Raw genomic sequence first — 18,429 nt, 5'->3', positions numbered from 1 at the left:
GGGGAATGGAAGCTGCTTCTTCGAGAGGGAGATGGAAAAGGAAGGAACTCAGGCTGGAAGCTGAAGATCAGCTTGCCTCAGCAGACAGGGGAGGGAGTGGGCATGGCTTGTCTCTTGAAGAGACAGGATAGACCATTGCACTGAGTATCTTCTGAAGGTAGATATAAGAAAATCTCATGATGGATTTTATGTTCATGTGAAAGAACACCTGAACAAATAGGAACTAGACAAAATCATAATTTTCACATTAGATTTTTAATGCTTGTTAGAATTTCTACTGAAGATTGTTATAAAATGATTCCCGCGGTGGGTTGGCGGAGCCCGCCATAAGAAAGCGGCTACAGGAGGGCATGCTTCCTTGGCCCAAGGTGGCGGCAGGGAACAGACACGTAAACACAGGAAATAGCCATAAGTATTTATTAAGGAAGAGGGAGAAAGAAAGACAGAGAAAAGAGATAAAAGGAGAGAGGAGAGATAAAAGAAGAGAGAGACAGAGAAAACACGTGCGCACGCCAAGGAAGCAGAAAGAGAGGAAGGGTCCCAAGATGGCGACAGGCAGGTCAGAGGTTATGGGAGTGGGCGTGGCTAGGGCAGGGACCAAAAGAATAACAAAGATGCTGGGCTGTCAAGTGAGTATATGATTTGCAGGTTGGGTAGAACTCCAGACTACAGGTATATTTGTAGTTTATAAGTTGAGTGTGTCTAGATAGTATCTGAAGCCATAAGATCAGATGAAATCATCAAGAGAGTAAATAATAAAGAACATGATGATAGGACCAGGTACATAGCTCAATACTTTACAAAACGACAAAAAGCTCGGAGAAGAAAATAAAACATTTATCCCAGATGAAGTTCCAAACACACCACTGCCTAACATTAGGAAAGTAGCTAAGATTGGAAACGCAAAGCATGGAAAAATACTGGGTATTGCTTTTGTTGTTATTACCAGGGGAAATCGGGTTCCCTTTGGGATTCTTAGTCTCATTAATAAAAGAATTTAGAAATTGGCTCAAAGGGAGCTCAAGGAGAATTTTAGTGGTGTTAAAGGGAAAAGCAAAACACTGGTTAGCTGGAAATCCCTGTAGCCACCAGGAGCAGATGGGGAAAAATCCCGCCTTCCAAGTTAGGTGTGGACCAGAGGTGGGTTTCTGAAGCAGGATGGGCTAGTGAGCCAGAGGAAAAGCATCTAGCCAGCTGTCTTTTGCTGCCTGCTCCCTCTTGTTTGTATTTTGGGGCTTTGTTTCACATAAATTCTATTCACAGGTGATGTTAGGCTAAAAAAGGTGTTCCAGTCTTCCCCCAGAAAACTTTCTTTCACGTGCTAATCACGTAGCTTCTTTTGTTTCAACTCTCTTATCACGTTCCTGCTGCAGGAGATGGGACCTAGAGTCTCACACCACCTAAGAAAGCTCCTAGCTGGGCATTGTTTTGGGTTTTTCTTATCTCTCTGCCTTTCCCAAGCTAGTGTTAACTTCTGGGTTCAAATAATCTCCTTCCCTTGGCTCCCCAAACAGCTGTGACCATAGGCCACACCACCATGCCAGACACAAAAGCTGTTTGAAGCAGTCATGGAATTAAATTTCAATGAGAAATAAGTTTGCAGATAGAAGGTTCAGGTCATACATTACTCAGACCTATTCAGACATTCACATATTAGCATGAGCTAAAGTAATAGCTGATATTTTTCATGCAAATGAAACAAATTTGATTGGGAAATTGATGAGGAAAAAATGTAATTTTGCAAATCTCTTTTAAGGACAGTTGGCTTGCTTTTTTGAAATTCAGTCTTGAACATAGCATAGCTTCATCAAAAAATTTCAAAGTTCCAATTTTACCTACTTCCTCTCTCCAGAATAAAATTTCTCATGGAACATGCTTTATTTAGCTAACCATGCCTTATTCAGCTTGACATAGGGCCACTAAGAAATGTCTAAACAAAAGTATGATGAATGACTAACATCCTAAATATTGAACATCTTATACTGGGATTATTTCTCATTTTTGTTCTAATAAATTCAGACTTCTATTCTCTGTGTACTTGTCATTCAAATTCAGACAACAGTTTATGTCTGTTGTATTTAAAATATGAAGTGTTCCCCGAAAGGGTCATGTGGTACAGATTTGGTCCCCAGATGGTTGGGACAGTTAAGAGATGATTGGAGTTGTTAGGTTTTGAGCTAAGGGCTAATCAGGCCACACCTACCTGCCCTAACCCCTTTTCTTACCCATCTTTTAAAGGGAATGGGAAACTTCTTATCTAAAGCCTGTCTGTGAATCCTTAACTCCCTAACAGACTCCCCAGGTGCCCCGATTCCAGGACAAAAGCAATATCCTAATTCGATTCCCACTTCCTGGAGGAAGTTTAAAGGCTCAGACTGTCAGACATCAGAGGGCTACCGGTATAGGTGTATACCTTAACTAAATGTGCCTTCATGGACATGACTTTCCCCTACATGGACACAGTCACTCATTCCCTCCCTGGAATGCAGGATCCCTCCCCTCCCAGCCCAGAGAATCAAAGGCAGTCTAACTGTCAGAAGTATTGTGACGATTCCCTCTTCCTTAGAGACCTAGGAGAAAAGACCCCACTCTGCTTCATGAGCCCCAACAGTTCCTGCCACGCTGTCTGCCTATCTGTAGCTGGGAGCCTGACATCTCAGAGACCCTGCCATAGTGTTGTCTGTCTGTCCGTAGCATTAGTAACTCTTTGATAAACCTCTTACCCAAAAGAACAATCTGCCTCAGTGTCCCTCTCAAATCCCAACCCCGAGACGAGGTCAGCATCATCAGTGGATTAATGCATAGAACGGACATTACAGTTGAATAGGTTATTAGGAGGTAGGGCCTGTTTGGAAGAAGCCACTGGGCATGTGCCTTTGAAGGGAATCCTTTCTTTCCAGGCTGGTCGCCCTCTCTGTTGCTCTGCCTTCTGTCCTGCATGATGTGAGCTGCTTTCCTCTAATACACGTTCCCACATCCGTGAGTATGGACCCAAAAGCCAGGGCAATAAATCGTCATGGACATAAACTTTGAGCCCAGACAAGCCGTTTCCTGTGTTTCTCAGACACTGTAAGACAGGGGTGAAAAGGGACTAATGCAAATGTCTATTTTTTATTTTAAATTTAATTGATGAAAACGGCATATATTTGTGATATGTAACATGTTTTCAAAAATGCATCATTTATAGACTGGGTAAGCTGAGCTAATTAATATTTCCTCACATGCTGTTTTTTGGGTGAGAACCTTAACATTTACTGTTTTCAAGTATACCACAGATGATGAACTATGGACACTATTTGTACAGTAGATCTCTCACACTTACTGCTCCAGTCTAACAGATTCCGTAGCCTTTGATTCCTCCCTACTTCCCTACTATTGTAGATATTCTGACTGCAGTTTATTCTCTGTCCCCAGCCCTACCCCCAGTTAGTTAGTAAAGCTCCTCTTGACAAGAACCTTATCTTTTTTTGTTTGTTTGCTTTTTTGGGTTTTTTTGTTTTTTTGGTCCCTTACTTCCATCAGCCAAGCTTTCTTACTGTCAGTCTTCCCCGTACTGTGAACTGCTCCAGGACAGAGGCTAGCAGCTGCTTCAGTTCCTACAGCACAATGCTTGCTGCATTGGAGTGTTCAATTACTTCTGACTGAAGAGTGAACATTAGTTAAGGACAATTCATTGAAAGATACTGACCTGAACTGAATGAACAGAAGCTAATTATAGACAGTGGAACTGTTTAATATTCTTAGTTTAGAAACAAATGTTTTTTACAACTTCTTTGTTTTTTGTTTTACGACAATGAATTTGTGCCTTACTCAGTGAACATTCTGATTTTAAATTATATTATATATAGTTCATACAATTAAAAATGAGTAAAGAAGCCAAGCAGTGGTGGTGCATGCCTTTAATCCCAGCACTTGGGAGGCAGAGGCAGACAGATCTCTGTGAGTTCGAGGCCAGCCTGGTCTACAAGAGCTAGTTCCAGGACAGTTAGAGCTGTTACACAGAGAAATCCTGTCTATGGATGCACATGGATTTTTTTGTTTGTTTGTTTTGCTTCCTACCACTAGGAAAGCTAAGGATTACAGGTTCAAGGCCAGCCTTGGCTATATATTGAGAGTCTGTTTTAGCAAAAGAAAAAAAGTGTTTAGGCAACTAATTCAGTTATTAAACCTCTTTTTCTAGTACAAAAGTAACATATAATGTCCATGGTTAAGGATTTCAAAGATAATGATAAAACTGAAGAATCTTGAAATCTGAGGTGTGAGATTTTAGACTTTCACAATTGGCTAAAATACAATGTTAATGTGTTCCCGCAAATTTAAAATAGCATGGCATTTTACTAATCTAACATACTGGCAGATGATACAAGCATATATTAAGACGAAGGAGGAGGAAGGGTATTTGCTATGGTTGTTCTCCTTCTTACACTAGATTTTATAGTTTGACTTTCTCTCTTCATCCATAATGTTCAGTTTCAGATCTGCCAGGGTGACCCAGCAGATGGATAGTTCTTCAGAGAAGGATGAACAGTTCTTCAAACAGGATCGACTGCCTCGTCTATTCCATTTTGGGAAGAATGCTATATTGCCTTAACTCCCATGCCATCCTTTAGACACCACTTGCAGAAGCTACCAGCACGAAACCGGAAACAAAAACTACCTTACATTACGAATGAGAACATTTCAGCCCAGGAAGGCTCGTCCCACATCACATCCTAGAACTCCAGTCACTTTGCCTGCAACTTTTATACTTTCCACTCTTCCGGCTACTCCTTTAATGCACACGAGACCAGTAATTAGTGTGATGTGGGGTTCTGGAAAAAGTTTTATTCACCAAAGAATAGATTTCCTATTTTCCATAGTCTCATTTTTTTTTTAAAAAAATGAAAGTACCTTTAGGAGGTAAAGGAATACAGTTTGTTCGTACTTGCAGAGGTTGTGGGCGGCCGGGCGGCCAGGATGAACAAGCGGCTCCTTGCCACACTCTGAGAGCAGCAGCAGTCTATTATTTCACCCTGATCGTCATGTTATCAGAGTGGAGCCCGCAACAGTTCCCTAAACATCCAGGGAAGCTGGACAAGGTACCTAGCAGGGGGGTCATTTAGGAGGAAATGTTTCGGAAAACTGCCTGGACCAGGCTATTGGAAGGCATGAAAAAGGATACACTCTAGGGGGCTGGAAAGATAAGTGGGTAAGAGCATTGGGCACTCTTGTAGAGAACCTGGGCTCAGTTCCTAGCACCAGCTGTCTATAACCTGAATGTCAGGGAATCCAAAGATCTCTCCCGGCCTTACCAAGCACCAGACAAGGTGCATTACATAAATGCAGGCAAACACTCAAATAAACAATTATAAATACATCTTTGTAAAAAGAAAAAAAAAGAACACTATGTAGAGTGACCTTTTGCATGAAAAGCTATACCAGTGGTCCAATCCTCAGGCAATGTCTGTGAGCATCGCTATCAAGGGTGGAAAGGGAGGTGTGCCTGGGCATCTCTAGTGGACAGAAACCACAGACTGGCTCCACAACAAGAGTAAACTAGCCGAAATGTCAATATTTCCAAGGGAAAAAAAAAACAACGTTTTGGGAACTAGAGGCTTTGTTACTCTGTGTTTTATGTACTTAAAAATGTAGGGGAAAATGTCAGTACACACTAACCTTTTGTGTACGGCTATCCGTTTCCAGAAATTTGGAGACAACGGTTTACTTGCAGTTCACAAATTCTCACTTCTTTTTGAAGACTATGAACTAATTTGGAAGTTGTCCATCTGTACTCAGAGTCCACTGAGGAATGCTCGAGAGAACGAATGCGGTCTTTAGTGGTAACAAAGTTCTGTCCTTGGTTCTGTCTTACTAAACACTAATGAACAGAATGCAAATAAGATTTGAGGTTGACGATTCAGGAAGGGCTCCAAAAAAGATGTTGAGCACCTGAACTGAGGTGTGCTTAATTCCGAGGAGGACATGGTGTTGTTCCCTGAGGACACTAAGAGTCTATAAGGTGAAAAGGGTAAGTTTGTGAACCGACGGGAGGGACCTGGGGATATTGGGAAGGATGCCTAAAAGCCACGGTAGGAGGAAATCAACTCGCATACAAGAAGGCATTAAGGGAGAGTTGTCTATGCCTTGTGCCCCTGAAGAGAACTCAACAGGCTGAAGCAATGGATTTTGGCCCAACAGAAGAGGTTTCTGCCCAGAAGATAGTCTGTCTGCTCCAAATCCAATTCCTCATGAACTCGCTTTCCTAGCACTTTTGGCGCCCACCCTTTCCAGACCGTGGCATAGGCACGTCCTGACAGCATGGTCTCGCACTGGGTACAGACTGGCCTATGGAACTCCAGATCCTCTCCGGAGAATTCTGTGACACCAGCGGAGGCCCTGGGCATCAGTCCCGATTTTCAGAAAGGAGTCGTCTGCAGGATCAGGCAATTCTGTGGGACCTGATTCAAACACAACCAGGTGTTTGCGTCATTTTTTTAAGGGAGTGTCAGCATTTCTGTCGTGCCTGACACGACAAGAGGAATCTCTTCAGAGGGAATCTGGTTTTCCTCAGCGAGGAGGTAGGTGGGCTGAGGAAACTCCGCAGTCCGAGCGAGCGCTTCGGAGTTCGAGGCGCGGGAGTGCGCGCGGCCGAGCGCCCGGAGCCCAGAGAGGACCAATGAGCGAGCTCTCTCCCCGGAGCCGGCTCCGGATTGGGTGATCCGGTCCAGCCTCTCTCCGAGCCGTGGGCGGGCTGCGCCGGGAACGGCCTGGGATAGGCGCGCCCGCTGCGCCAGGGTCCCGGGGGCGCGTGCGCGGTCTCGCGTCAGCCGCGGGGGCCGGTCTCGCGCGGTCTCGAGGAGGAGTTGCTGGCGACGGCGGCGACGGAGGAGGCTGGCGGTGGGGAGGGGGCGGGGACTCCGGGATTCCGAGGTCGCGGGGGGGATCGGGAGTTTCTGGATTCTTTATCCCGCGTCTTGAGGGCGGCCCGCCCGAGGGTTGTCGCCCGGGCCGCGCCGAGGAGCGACTAGGGCGAGCGGATCGGCCGCCACCGGGGCGCGGAGGTAAGGGGCGGACCCGCTGCCGCGGGGCTGCGGCGGTCTTGATCAACAGGTCCCCGGGAGCGCAGCGGGGGAGGGGCGGCGGGGCTCGTACCCCACTCCGACCCGCCGCACCGCGATGGAGACCCAAGCTGAGCCCCGACTCGGTGGTGCCAGCCCCAGCTTTTGTCCCCCGGAGGATCGCTGTCCGCGCGGTGTCGGTCCCCCCGGGCCGGGGACGCAGCTCGGCGCGGTGGCGGGCCGCCCGGACGGAGTTACGGGGGGCGCGGCAGGGAGTCGCCTGTGTGCCGCCGGGAGCAGAGTCCCCACTCCCGGGGCCTCACCGCCCCCCCCCCCCCCCCCCCCCCACACACTTCCCCGGGCGGGTGGCGGAACCAGCCGGGGAACCACTTTCCCGGGGAAGACGGAATGCAGCCAGCGTTCCTGTGCCTGAGTCAGCTCCTGGTGTTCTGCTACTCATTGCGTTCTTCAGATAAACAGTTCCTGCTTCCTTGTGTCCGCTGCTGAAGAAAGCCCGGTGTCCATAGGGCTTTCTTAAGCTGCCAGGGAGGTTGTTCAGTTGAACTTTGGAGCCTGTAAAATGGTCGCAAGTCACTTTCAATGAAAGCCGCCTGGACAGATCTTTACTGCAAATTATGTAACTTACTAAGGATAGCTCACCTTCTGTCCAACTGATTGACACACAGTAATGTGTGTGGAATTTAGGTTTCGGTCGAAAAGTTTTCCAAGACCCTTTAAAATGAATGCAGGAGCTAGGAGGGTTTTTTTAGGAGTGTGTTAGAGTTTTAAGAATTTAGATTCGGAAAGCCAGTGTGCCAAGAATTCTAAAGTTTTGATTTAGCGGACAAGGTGAAAGGTATTTCTAGTTTTAATAGGGCAGTATCATGCTTTAATGATAGTATTCTAATTATCCTTTTAAATTATGTCAGAAATTAATAACCTGTTAAATTTTGCAACAGGAACAAATTATGTGATGTGTTGGTATCTTTGAAGTATAAGTATTTGTGGTAATGAAAATTAGTAAATACTCTTGAATATTATGGGCGTCCTGTGGACACGATTTCTTGTTTTAAGGGTCATTCTAAACGGTTGTATCAAGCTAACGTTAAAACTTTAAGTGCTTTATAGGTAAAACAGACAAAATATGAAGAGATTGGCATTTTTTTAAAAATTGAGTAAATTTTTTTTCATGAATAACTAAAGGTCATCACCTTGAATTTGGCAAGTAAAGGTCTACTCACAGTGCTTTAGAATGTTAAAGTAGATGAGAGAGTTAACTCCACCTCAGGGTGATCCGAATCGGTATAGTAGCTTAGCTATCCATATCATCTTCTGAATTGTGTTTTTTTTTTTTTAAATTATTTCAAATTATGTGTTTGGGGGTGGTATTTATACGTGAGTGACAATGGAAGCCAAAGGTATTAGATCCTCCCAGAGCTGGAGTTACAGGCTCTCATGAGCCACCGATTGTTGGTGCTGGGGAAGCAGCTTGGGTCCTCTGCAAGAGCACTCCTAACTGCTGAGCCCTCCAGCCCCCTGAACTGTAGTCTGATTAAAAATCTCAGAAATTGGAGAGGTGGCCCAGCAGCTAAGAGCACTCACTGCTCCTGGGAAGAACCCATATGGCAGCTCACAACTGTAACTCCAGTTCTAGAGGATCTGACACCTTCACACGGACATACATGCAGGCAAAACACTATTGCACTATAATAAAAATAATTAAGTCATTCAGCGCGCACACACACACACACACACACACACACACACACACACACACGACACTCCTTCTCCCACCCTCAGATTCATTCTCCATAATTCCCTACCAGTGAAAACCAAAAGCCAAGCCTGCTCTCTGTTTTGTTTTGGAATCTCTAAAATCCTGCTGTTGTTTGTTTAAGATACTTTAGAAGCCAGAGTTCTCTTCTGTCGAGGTTTCTCCTGTAACACGTGCATAGCGTGTGTTAATAAACTTATATAGGGTCTGGAGAGGTGGTTAAGGGCACTGACTGCTCTTCCGGAGGACCTAGGTTCAGAGGACCTAGGATCAATTCTCAGCACGCACAGGGCAGCTCACAGCTGTCTGTAACTCCAGTTCTAGGGGACCTGAAACCCATGACAAAACACTAATGCACATAAAATAAAAACAAATGAAAAAGAATAAACTCACATATTTGAAGATAATCTCCGTGAAGTCAGTTGATCACATATGTTAATCACTACAGAATACCTTCACATGAGTGTCTGCACTCAGATTTGACCCAAGTGAGCACCGTAAGCTTAACAAGTTATTTTACTGTCACAACAATCAAGACAAAAAATTCAAGCTGGTAGTATTTTGCCTGTACTGGATTTGTGATGTTATATACTTACTGAATTACAAGATCATTAGGTTGGAAGTAATCTTGTTGTGTGTATAGTCCAACCTTTCCACCTCCCAGGGATGGGAAAGTGAGGTTCGTAGACAAGTGTTGAGGAGTGGTGGTGAGTTGGAACCGAATGCTATGCGCTTGTCTTGGTATCCCACCTTAGGCAGTCCTCTACTTTCCTGCCCCCTCTCCTCCCCAGGATCTTGCTTTGTATGTAGCCCTAGCTGGTGTAGGGCTGGTAGTATAACCCAGACTGGCCTCAAACTGACTCTCTTGCCTTAGACTCCCCAAGTGCTGGCATTACAGGGTGTGCCACCACACCCAGCTCCTCACTCTATCTAATTGCAAAATAAATCAGTCAGTTACTTTCTCCATATCATATAAATAGCTAGCAGGGCTGTCATTCCTCCACTGCCTGGGAGAATGCCTTTTCTTTTTTTATAACCACATCCTTATTCTGAAGAGTTTTTTTTTAATATTTCAAACAATGCTTAATGAATATCCTTCTGTATGTCTCTGAAAAACAGTGTGGTTTCCCAAAATGTATACCACCTATAAAGGGAACTGTTGATAACAGATTGATTTTTCACTTGACTGGTTACAAGAGCAAATGACTTTTGTTCCTGCATTTAGTATATGAGGGGAAGTGATTTCTCATCCTTACCCACTATACCATCGTCATATTTTATATTTTTTGCCCATTTAGATGAGAAATTATCTATTTGTTTTCGTTCTTTTAAAAAGTGCTCACCTTTAATCCCAGCACTCAGGAGGCAGAGACGTGTGGATCTCCGTGAGTTTGAGGCCAGCCTGGTTTATAAAGCGAGTTCCAGGACAGGCTCCAAAGCTACAGTGAAACCCTGTCTCGAAAAAAACCAATCAAACAAACAAAGCTAAATAAATAAAGATTAAAATTTTATGTGTTGTCATAATCAACAAACAGAAAAGTTTTGTGTGTTGTCCGTTTTTTAAAGTCTTTTTACTCCTGGCAACTAATCTACTAATGATTTCCCTCCCTAGAATTTCTTTTTTCTTTCTTTCTTTCTTCCTTTTTTTTTTTTTTTTTTTTTTTTTTTTTTTTTGTTTTTTTTGAGACAGGGTTTCTCTGTAGCTTTGGAGCCTGTCTTGGAACTAGCTCTTGTAGATCAGGCTGGCCTCGAACTCACAGAGAACCACTCTGTCTCAGCCTCCCGAGTAATGGGATTAAAGCACCCTACTCCTATAATTTCTTTTTAAGATATCATTTCATTGTAATCATAGCAATAGTGAGGGTTTTTTGTCATTTATTTGAAGTTTTTACATTTTATTCAGTTGTCTTGTGAAAGATCCATATACCTACTGCATCCATGTGTAGCACAAAGGTGTGGAATCTTTGTTCTTTTGTGGGGGGAATCGTTGGAGATGTTGAGTGTTGTTAGAACCGGAGGTTCTCCTTCAGATGTCCCTTTGTCAGCAGCAGCCTTGGTTTTCAGCCCACTCACTTTCTTCGTCCTGTTCCTGCTTCCTTTAGCTGTTTTGTCATTAGCGTTGTCTTCTTCTTTTCTCTTTTTGGTTTTTTGAGACAGGGTTTCTTTTCTCTGGGTACCCCTGGCTGTCCTGGAACTCTCTTTGTAGACCACGCTGGCCTCCAACTCTTGGAGATCAAGAGATCTGCTTGCCTCTGCTTCCCAAGTGCTTGGCTCAAAGGTGTGCATCACCACTGCCCAGTGGTCTTTTTCTTCCTATACTGGCCATTTCTTACAAGTCTGTGTGAAGGTGTGGAATACTCCATGTATTTTGCATACCATCCTTGTTAAGTGCCAGGCTAATTTCTATCTTGCCGGTATTGGTATCTTTGTGCTGAAGCAAGCATCTCCTCTGCTTTCCTTTCATTTAGCAAGATATATCTGAAATTCAGCCATGCTGAGCATGTCCACAGTTCCTTCCGGTTAATTGCTGAACACGGTGTTCTCTTGTATGAATGTACCACCACTTGTCTATCCATTCACCAGCTGAAGGACATTTAAGGTTTTCTTCAGGCTTTTTGTGATTATAAAGTTGTCATAAGGGGCTGGAGAGATGGTTCAGTGGTTAAGGGCACTGGTTGTTCTTCCGTAGGACCCAGTTTCAATTCCCAGCACCCACATGGCAGCTCACAATTCCAGAGGATCTGATGCCCTTTCCTGGATTCTGCATGTACTGCATGCAATGCTATACATGCAGGCAAAACACGTAAATAAAAATTTTAAGAGTTGACATAAATCTGTGTGAATAGGTTTTTGTGAGTGTGTGTGAGCATGTTTTCCTTTCTTTAGGGTGGGTACTTACAAGTGGGGATCCTGGGTCACATGAGCAAATTGAGCTTAACTGTGTTTAAAATGAAACAAAACAATAGCAAAATCAAAACAAAAATCAGTCTTCAGTAGGCAAAACAATGGCCCTTGAAGATATTCTAATGATTAGAGTCTCTGAATATATTTGGTTACATGTCACTTTATTTTAGGTTGTTAATCAATTGTCTTTAGCATATGGAGATTATTCAGGTGGGCCTAATTATCACTGGTCTTCAAAAGGAGAAAGAGGAAGGATGGAGTCAGAAAAAAGTATGAAACAGTAGAAACAGCTTCTAGATGAAGAAAACTCGTGTGTTTAAAGATGGAAGAAAGGAAGCCCTAAGTAGAGGAGTGAGCTTGCTTTCCAGAAGGTAGAAAATGGATTAGTCTTTGGCCCTGCAAAAAAAAGCAACTCTGATAACATCTTAATTTTAGCCCAGCAGAACTGTGTCAGGCTTCTTTCTAACTTACAGACTTAAAAATTCTGAAGTATGTGTTGCTTTAAAGGCTGTTGTGTTTGTGGTACTTTGTTGCAACAGCCTGGGAACCTAGTGCACTTGTGAAAGTTTCTTCAAAGTAACTGGACCAGCATGCGTTCCTGGTAGGAATATGTGAGAGTTCCTGCAGTTTTCCATCCTTTTTTTTCCATCCATACCAGCTTGGTATGATCAGCCTTTTTCATTCTAGCCATTCTAATAGGCATGCAATAGTATGTTGTTGTATTTAAAAATCTCAGTTCCCTAAAGTGACTAAATTCTTTACCCATTTTTATTTACTTATTTACTTTTAAATTTATTTACTTATTTATTTAAATTTATTTTTTTTTAAGGCATTGTCTTACTCTGTTGTTCAAATTGTCCTTGAAGTTTTGATCTTCCTGTCTCAGCCTCCCTAGTAGCTGGGGCCATTGCATGCACAACCTTGCCAGACTTACACTTTCTTATTGTTGAGTTTTTTTTTTTTAAATATTTATTTTTATTTCATGTGCATTCGTGTTTTGCCTGCATATATAGTTTGTGTGAAGGTATTGGATCCCATGAAAGTGGAGTCAACAGGCAGCAATATGCTGCCATGTGGGTGCTAAGAATTGAACCTAGGCCCTCTGGAAGAATAGCCTTACAGTGCTCTTAACTGCCGAGTTATCTCTCCAGCCCCTATGGTTGAGGTTTGAAAGGTTCAAATAGAAGGCCTTGCTTATGCTAGGCATGTGCCTTACTGCTGAGCTGCACCCCAGCCCAAGTTTTCATAGTTCTTTATAGTCTTTTTCTTTTGTCAGACAGTAATTTGCCAATATTTTTCTCATAACCTATTAACCTTTTCATCTTTTTTAAAAAATTTATTTATGTATATGAGTATTCTTTCTGCATGCATGCCTTTATCCCAGAAGAGGGCTTCAGATCATTGGCATCATGTGGTTGCTGGGAGTTGAACTCAGGACCTCTGGAAGAACAGCCAGTGCTCTTAACCACTGAGCCATCTCTTCAGTCCAATCTTTTCATCTTAATAACTGTTTTTTGAAGTGTTGACATGGTTAGCTTTGATAAAGCCCAAATGCACAATTGTTTATTTTGTGGATCTGAGCTTTGCCGTTGTAGCTGAACAAGTCTGCCTTACCCGGACTCACTGAGAGTCTGCTTTACTTTTCCCACAAGTTAAATGCTTTTTTATTTCTCACTTAGATTGTGTTCCATTGCATTAATTTTTAATATAAAGTGAAAGATGAGCAAGTAACTCCATTTCTTTGTCTTGTTTATGACATTTGAAAGGGCTTCTTATTGAAATGCCCCATGTTTTTGTCAAAAACGATACAATATTGATACATTCTATTGGTCTATTTGTCTTTTTACTAATAATACATTGTCTTGATTGTATATAATGAACATGTCTTAGCAAAAGGTACTGTGAATACTACACGTTTTCTTTTTCAGATTTGCTGTGGTTTAGTTCCATTACCTTTATGTAACTCATAGGATCATGTTGTGGATTCCACAAAAATACCATGTTGTTATTTTGATTGGGATTGATTTATTTGTAGATCAACTTGGAATCTTAATGATACTGTCTTGTTATTTTCTTATTTACTTTTAATTTTATGATACTAATGATTGAAACTGGGGTCTTGAGCATTTGGGCAAGTACACTACCACTAAACTGTATGCTGAGCCTATGTCTAGTAATTTATAATACAGGATTTCTCATTTATTTTGGTCTTTGATTTTGTTCATGAGAGTTTACAGTTTTCAACATATAAATCCTACAGATTATTAGGTCTTTACCTAAGTATTTCAATCTTTTTGTTCTATTGTAGATGGCAAGATGATAATTAGAATAGTTTCTAATTTATGATTAATATATAGAAATTCAATTAATTTGTAGAAGTTGTCTTTATAGTTTGTTTTTGTGCATCTTTTGAGATGTGGTTTCATTATATAACCCAGGCTGGTCTTGAACTCCAAAATTCTGCCTCAGCTTCTTAAGTACTGAGAATTATAGGTATGTATCATTGCACCAGTACCCCAACTCCCCCTTTTTTACATAGTGTTTTGCTTTTGATATCTAGACTGACCTTGAAATGCTGAGCTCAAATGATCCTCCTGCCTCAGTCTCCCAAGTAGCTGGGATTATAAGTATTTGGTGCCATGCTTTGCATACCAACTTTTTAAATTTTTTTAATATTTATTTATCTTATATGTATGAGTGTTTGGCTTGGGTGTATGAGTGCACCAAGTGCATACCTGGTAAGGTCAGAAAAGATGATTAGATCCCCTGAAATTACCATGTAGATGCTGGTTTACATGTTAAGATTTCTTTGTGTGTACATGTGTGCTTACGCTTGTATGCATGTGTTAGAGATCAACCTTTGGTGTTCTGCAGTACCTGTCCACCTTGTTTGTGGAGACTTCATCTCTCAGTGGCCTGGGGCACATTAGTCTAGGCTGACAGGCTACTCAGCCCAAGGATTTTATCTTCCAAGTACTGGGATTACAAGAATGAGAGCCACGAGAGCTAGGTTTTTTCATATGGAAATGAATGTATGTCTTCATGCTTGCACAGCTAGTACTTTATCAGTTCAGCCATCTCCTCATTCCTGACTTAATTTCTTGATACAAAATGGAGTTTGCAGACTGAAGGACTCTTCTTTAAAATTACTAAATGAACAAAGAAAATTTTATGTGTATCAGTATGTAATCAAACACTCTTCACACTGGATTTATTTTGACATGTTAAAATGGCTTTAGAAAGTGAGTTGTGGGGTTTTGTTGTTTGTTTCCTTGTGTTTTTCTTGTTTGTTTGCTGTTTTTTACACAGATGTTGATAGAAGTTTAGTTCCTAATAAAATTCATATCTTTTTTTGTTTTTTAAAATATTTTTTATGGTTTATTTAATGTGCATTGGTGTGAAGGTGTCAGATCCCCTGCAACTGGATCTTCAGACAGTTGTGAGCTGCCATGTGGGTGCTGGGAATTGAACCCAGGTCCTTTGGAAGAGCAGTCGGTGCTCTTAACCACTGAGCCATCATTCCAGCCCTAAAATCCCTATCTCTTAATGAAATAATTAAATCGGTATACTCATTCCATGAAATAATATTTAGTAGTGAAAAGAAGCAGATCAGTATGTAGTATAACCTGGATGAATTTCCAGATACTGCTAAGTGGGGGAATCTCAAGAAGTTTCTGTGTGGTTCCATTTATTTAATGTACCTGAAATGACAGAATTCAGAATGGATTTAGGGGCTATAGAAGAGATAGGGAATAGGTGTGACCCTCAAAGGACTATGCCAAAGGTCTTTATGAAGACAGGGATCTTAGCCAACACTATGATGTGTATGTGGATATGATACTGTGCTGTAGTTGAAAAAGTTAGTAAAGAGCATATGAAATAGTAAACTGCATATGAATTTTAAAGTAAAAGTTCCAATTTAGGAAAAAAAAATCCCAAAGTAAACAGAAAAAGGTCTAACAACTTACATACTTATATCTTGGAGATCTGGAATCTAAGAAATGCCTTGGAAGAAACTGTGTTCCCTATAAAGGATGAGGCTTTCCAAGTAAGAATTTAAGGTAGATAAATAAATTTAGTGTGTTTTCTTTGGGTTCACCTTCTTATTTAGCTTCTCTAGGATCATAAATTGAGCCTATAATTCGTGATCCTAGAGAAGCTAAATAAGAAGGTGAACCCAAAGAAAAACATATAGGCATCCTCCTGGATATTAACCATCATCAGGCGGTGAAAGGAGGCAGAGACAGAGGCCCACATTGGAGCACCGGACTGAAATCTCAAGGTCCAAATCAGGAGCAGAAGGAGAGAGAGCACGAGCAAGGAACTCAGGACCGCGAGGGGTGCACCCACACACTGAGACAAGGGGGATGTTCTATCGGGAACTCACCAAGGCCAGCTGGCCTGGGTCTGAAAAAGCCTGGGTTAAAACCGGTCTCGCTGAACATAGTGGACAATGAGGACTACTGAGACCTCAAGAACAATGGCAATGGGTTTTGATCCTACTGCACCTATTGGTTTTGTGGGATCCTAGGCAGTTTGGATGCTCACCTTACTAGACCTGGATGGAGGTGGGTGGTCCTTAGACTTCCCACAGGGCAGGGAACCCTGATTGCTCTTTGGGCTGATGAGGGAGGGGGACTTGATTGGGGGAGGGGGAGGGAAAGGGGAGGCGGCGGTGGGGAAGAGACAGAAATCTTTAATAAATTAAATAAATAAATAAATAAATAAATAAATAAATTTAGTGTGCACCCCTGAGAATTTCTGCAGGTGCCGAGGAACCTCTGTTGTAGTTCTCTTGTTAGAGTGCAAAGGTAGTTAGTTGCCCAAGTGAACATGGCTGTTAAAGTAAAACTTTATGGTTCGTGCATCACTCAATGACAGGGATATGATCTGAGAAACGGGGTAGAAATGAGCCACTCTCCAGATTGCATCACAGTCAGAATCAGTACATACCTAGTCCCATGTGTGAGTTGTCTCTCGGTTCCTTCATTATCACTACTTAGACCTTAGACTGAGAAATGGCAGAGTTCACATACATAAAAAGGTGTTGATGATGAAAACAGCCAGTGTTTGGCTTGACTTCCCTGTCATTACCACAGGTCAGTAAACTATTCAGAAGAGGAGACAGGACAGAACAAAATTATAATTATGCCCCATGTGAGTATAGAGTAAATGAACTTGACCTATATGGTTTGAGGAAAAGCTTCTGTTGAAATTCCAGATGTGGTGGCTCATGCCTGTAATCCCAGCACTTGGGGGGTTGAGGCAGGAGAATTGCCTTTGAGGCCAGTCTGAGCCACATAGTGATTTCTGGGACAACCTGAGCTACAGAGTGAACCTTGTTTCAAAAACCAAACACCCTCACAGTCAGGAAGCAGTTTATAGGGGGTCAAATGCCCCTTTGAAGAGCTAAAAGAAGACTGGTGTAGTTGCAATGCAAAGAAATAAAGCTTGAGAAGTACTAGTCTGAAAATCTTAATTCAGTCTATTGATAAGAAGTATTAAGACAATGAATTTTACAAGTATAGTGAATATATATTTTAAGTAGGAGTAGACTCTAAAATAATGATTAGAAGTACAGTATAAATAGTAATATTTATAATTTGTTATAATATTCATGGTATATAGTATATATAATATGTTATATATAATTTATATATAAATGGATGACAGGATCTCACAATATTGTCCAGGCTAGCCTCAAACTCTGTTGTACTTCAGCCTCATGACCACTGGGACTCAAGGTATGGGCAGCTGGTGAATTTTATTTTGAACAAAGAAGAAATTTAATTTGGAGTTTTTATTTATCATGAAAACTTAGGGACTTTAAAGAAACAAACAAAAGTCATTTACTTTTGTATATTAAAATGCCTGAGAAGTCATGTTCATGTGTGGGTTGGCTAGAGTAGATTGATTGCTTGATAGTGAGTACATTAAAAAAAGTAAAATGAAGTAAAGTTCCAGGTTGTTTGATTTTGATCTTAATACCGTCACGAAACATGGACAAATGGAAAACTTACATCCTCATTAAATATATTCTGAATTGCAAAGCTTTTCATCTGTAAACTATAGGAGGTAGTTTAATTATAGAGATTAAGATTTCAGTAACATAATAATTGAGCTGTTTAAGTGTTTGACATATGAATTCAGGCATTTGCCATTTGTGTTTTTTTAAGTTTATCATTCCTTTTTCAGTTAATAATTCTTTAAAACTCTAAACGTAAAGACTTTGAGGCCTCTTAGGCTGACCTTTGAACTCTCAAAACAGGGGTAGATTGCTTTCTGTAAATATTTTCAGCTTCATGGGCCATTTTGTCTGTGTGTAGGTATGCAGCTCTGCTATTAGAGTGCAAAGGTAGTTACCCAAACAGCCATGACTATGTTCCAATAAAACTTTATGGTTTGTGCATCACTTACTGACAGGTATATGTTCTGAGAAATGTGGTGTATCATTAGATAACTTTTATGCTGTGAACATGACAAAATGTGCTTACACAAATTAGGCATAGGTCGATCACTCGATGAGACTCTTGATAGAGTTTGTGCTGCCATTAGAACAGCGTATGCTTCACAGGAAGCCTTTTTTATAAGTAGGAATAGACTCTAAGTAATGGTTAAAGTCTAGTATAGATAGTAAAAACTATCTGGTGTTATAATTTGCTGTCATTATCGAGTATACATGTTTCACATAATTGTACCTACTGTACTTTTATA

At 41.6% G+C, this 18,429-nt stretch overlaps 1 protein-coding gene across 1 annotated transcript in view; it reads left to right on the top strand.

Moving 5' to 3' along the window:
- The first annotated feature begins 6,883 nt into the window (after positions 1-6,883).
- Pals1 (protein associated with LIN7 1, MAGUK p55 family member) overlaps positions 6,884-18,429 on the top strand; it is an 88,780-nt gene continuing 77,234 nt past the window's right edge. Inside the window, exon 1 of the mRNA XM_050158606.1 lies at positions 6,884-7,040. The gene's annotated coding sequence lies outside the window, so the exon portion shown is untranslated. The remainder of the gene's footprint in view (positions 7,041-18,429) is intronic.

This window comes from Alexandromys fortis, unplaced genomic scaffold, assembly GCF_014885135.2.
Source record: "Alexandromys fortis isolate MF-2015 unplaced genomic scaffold, M_Fortis_MF-2015_v1.1 scaffold_99, whole genome shotgun sequence".
In the NCBI taxonomy this organism is placed as follows: domain Eukaryota; kingdom Metazoa; phylum Chordata; class Mammalia; order Rodentia; family Cricetidae; genus Alexandromys; species Alexandromys fortis.
The sequence above is the reverse complement of the archived record's forward strand: the minus strand, read 5'-3'. Positions and strand labels throughout refer to the sequence as shown.